At 46.4% G+C, this 3,949-nt stretch overlaps 1 non-coding gene across 1 annotated transcript; it reads right to left on the bottom strand.

The window, feature by feature from the left end:
• Window positions 1-3,282: 3,282 nt before the first annotated feature.
• On the bottom strand, window positions 3,283-3,352 carry LOC125997829 (small nucleolar RNA SNORD123). The gene has a single exon (XR_007491837.1). It is a non-coding gene; the product is annotated as a small nucleolar RNA SNORD123 (small nucleolar RNA).
• Window positions 3,353-3,949: the final 597 nt, after the last annotated feature.

Below are 3,949 nucleotides of genomic sequence, written 5' to 3' on the forward strand. Positions count from 1 at the left end.
GAACCTGGGCTTCCATATGCAGAGCCATTGAACACCTCTTTCTCCATACCACCTATTTTGGGGACTGAACTAAAGTGTTGGGGATTGAACTAAAGGCCTCCTACTGTGAACCATGTTTTAACCACTGGACAACATTCCTGTGGGAGAGAAGCTTCTTATCAGAGCTTCCTGCCTCCAGGGATCTGGGAATCAAGGAACAATGCAGGCCAAAAGGCCCCTGATGGGCCTGACTGAGATGTGAAGAGCCATGATGTGGCCTCATCTCAAATTCTACATTTTCTTCCTCTCCTGACATTGTGGGTTCTTCCTGTCATGAAAAAGCTGCTTCTGTCCACTAGCTTTCAGACTAAACTTTTCCAGTAGCCTCTGAGAGGGCTTAGAGGGCTGACCCTCATACTTTGCGTGCAGAAGGTCTAGTTTTGGTCTCTGGCTCCATGTGGTCCCCAGAGCATCTCTGATCATGTCCCCAAAACCAAACCTAATCAAAATGGGGCTGGAGGGATAGCATGGAGGTAGGGTGTTTGCCTTGCATGCAGAAGGATGGTGGTTCAAATCCCGGCATCCCATATGGTCCCCCAAGCCAGGAGCGATTTCTGAGCGTAGAGCCAAGAGTAACCCCTGAGCGCTGCCCGGTGTGACCCAAAAACCAAAAACCAAACCAAAAAAAAAAAAAAAAAACCCAACTGATGTAGAAAACATATCCTGCCCACATTTCAAATAGCGAACCAAAAGCAGGAGCTGCAAAGAGGCATTTGAGTCTGGGCGACATGATATAACCATGGGGTGCATTTGGAATGCCCTTGAGAACGTCCTAGTCTTACTTTGTAACCTTGGTAACCTGAGATCATCCTCCAAATGTGCTCATGGACTTCAGGTGGCCATAGCCTGCTTTGCTTTGTTTTTTTTTGTTTTGTTTTGTTTTTGTTTTTGGGCCACACCCGGCGGTGCTCAGGGGTTACTCCTGGCTATCTGCTCAGAAATAGTTCCTGGCAGGCACGGGGGACCATATGGGACACCGGGATTCGAACCAACCACCTTTGGTCCTGGATCGGCTGCTTGCAAGGCAAACGCCTCTGTGCTATTTCTCCGGGCCCCATAGCCTGCTTTGCAAAATAACATGCCTAGGAATTGCTGCTTCTTCTGCTGCTTCTTTTTTTTTTTTTTTTTGGCCACACCCGGTACACTCAGGGGTTACTCCTGGCTATGCGCTCAGAAATAGCCCCTGGCTTGGGGGACCATATGGGACGCTGGGGGATCGAACTGTGGTCTTTCCTAGGTTAGTGCATGCAAGGCAAGTGCCCTATACTGCTTGAGCCACCTCTCCAGCCCTGGAATTGCTGCTTCTGTACTTTCCCACCAGCTGCCTGCAAATGCCCCATCCCCATCAGACATCCCATAAAACAGAGCTTTTGCCTTTGTTTTGGACCCTGTGTTTTGGAGTATGAGTTCAATTGGACCTGCTGGTGAAAGGAAACAGTGTTTTCCCACTTCCTCAGTGAGTGCTGCTTGACTTTTGCTGGCTTTTACTGGCTTCCTGCAATACAAGTAGCAAATCTGTCTTGAGTAACTTAGATGTGGGGTACAGAGAGCTCATCTCAACACAAAGCTCAAGGACCAGGCCAGAAGGAGCTTTAGTTGGGCTGCCAGAGATGCCCATAGGCCTTGGGTGTGGGAACAGTGGGTTGGTGCCGTTTCTCCTGCCCTGCCTTCTTTCTTAAACACATTCTTCTCCTCTCAACCTGCTTTCTCCCATCTTGGTGCTCCTCAGCCTCAGGGCCTAGCACTCAGAGAGGTAGAAGGGGCAGAGGTGGTGCTCCTCCTCCTCCTCCCTGGTACAGCTTCTCTTTCTGATCCATGGACATAAGGATTTCTGCTGCCTCCAGCTCTCCATGGAGCACCCTAGTCCCAAACTTCCCAGTTTTGAGTATGGGGAAGTGGGTGTTGCTATTTAGTGCCGTAGGTTGGCTTTGGGTCTGGTTGTATTAGAGAACTTCTTTGAGTCCCCTCGAGGAAAATGGATGCACGGAAGGTAAAATATGAAGAAATAAGAGACCACACAATGCATATGGGACAACAGTGTTTTGAATTTAATGTGTAGAATAAGAGGTATAAATGAGGGATTTAGCCAGCCACAGTTTTTCTATAGCATGAACAGAATGCTCTCCTAATGTTAAATTACAACATGACTCTCTTGTAAACAGAAAAACAAAACAATTCACATGACTCCTGATAAGTAGATATATTTCAAGTAAAAATCCAGTGTTAAAACGAGAAGATAAGGGGCTGGAGAGATAGCATGGAGGTAAGGCGTTTTGCCTTGTATGCAAAAGACGGAGGTTCGAATGCCGCATCCTATATGGTCTCCCCCGCCCACTCCTCGTGCCTGCCAGGAGTGATTTCTGAGCACAGAGCCAGGAATAACCCCTGAATGCTGCTGGGTGTGACCCCTCCTCCAAAAAAAAAAAAAGAAGATAATTGTTTTTTGTTTTGTTTTTGGGTCACACCTGGTGGCAGTGCTCAGAAGTTGCTCCTGGCAGGCACGGGGGACTAGCTGGGATGCCAGGATTCGAACCACCATCCATACTGTATTGGCTCCATACAAGGCATACATACACCTTATTGTTGTGCTATAGCTCCCGGCTCCAGAGAAGATACATTTTTTTTGTTTGTTTTGGGCCACAACCGGCGGTGCTCAGGGGTTACTCCTGGCTGTCTGCTCAGAAATAGCTCCTGGCAGGCACGGGGGACCATATGGGACACCGGGATTCGAACCAATCACCTTTGGTCCTGGATCGGCTGCTTGCAAGGCAAACGCCGGCTATCTCTCTGGGCCATAGAGAAGATAAATTTTAACACCTGAAAGCAATTCCTGTCCAACTAGTCCTGGATGTTAATACTGACAATGGGAATTTTCAAGGAGCCGGTTTTTCCTATTTTCTGAGGGAACAGGTTAATACAAATAACTAAGGTCTGATTAAGAAATAGTTTTTAGGAAAAAACGAACTTATCTGAAAGAGATGCAAATCTACCCGGTGAAGGTTTTCTCAATAGCCCAATGCTATTTCCTGGACAGAACATTGGCTGTAAGTTCTGAGGCAAAAATTAGCAAATGCTTGAAGTCTTTTCGAGCTGTCCAAGAGGCAGAGATTGCAAGGGCATATAGAGAAATATGAGAGAAATAAATAAGAGAAATACAGTTGTTTTTGGTGCTGAGTTTTCCAGGTAAAGAGAAATTTAATCAAGGAGATTTTTTTTATCTTTTTAGAAAATATTTTTAATCGAGGTAAATCAGGAAATGGATGGAGTTTCTCAACTCACATGAATCAGTGCCCCAAAACTCATCATTTTCACCCAATCAAGGCGATATTTGCCTGTAAAAATCTTTATGTTAGAAAGTAAAAGGTTTTACTATATACACACAAAATACAGCAGAAGGGAGATTCATATATAGATCAAATAAATGTTTGTTTTTTTTTAACATGAGAAATTATCATCTTTCACGATCAAAAATCTTGGTCAGCCCTCCATCCTGAGGGAAGACTTCTCAGTGGGCCTTCTGACGATATTCATTAGATTGTGGTGGTGATAATTTAGGTCACCAGAACACTGAGCTGCAACCCCAAAAGGCTGGGTGGGGATGCCTATAGAGCAGTCCAGAAGCCGGCACAGGAGCAGGGAAATGTGAAGGCCATTAGCCAAGAAACCTCCGCAACTTTCCCTTCTCAGTTTGAATCCTCACCGCCCACATGTGCCAGCTGCTAGCTTCGGGGCAGCAACTTCTTGAGTCCATTTTGCTCTCAGTGAATTCTGTTCCCATAGAGTGTGCATATGGTGGTGCACAGGGGGGCCTGGCACCTGGGGAACACCCAACACATGGGACAACCGGAAAGGAATCTCTAGGCAGAGACACAGATTTCCTTCCTGTTTGAAAGGGCTCTCAAGGCTCCTC

This window comes from Suncus etruscus, chromosome 19, assembly GCF_024139225.1.
Source record: "Suncus etruscus isolate mSunEtr1 chromosome 19, mSunEtr1.pri.cur, whole genome shotgun sequence".
Classification (NCBI taxonomy): Eukaryota; Metazoa; Chordata; class Mammalia; order Eulipotyphla; family Soricidae; genus Suncus; species Suncus etruscus.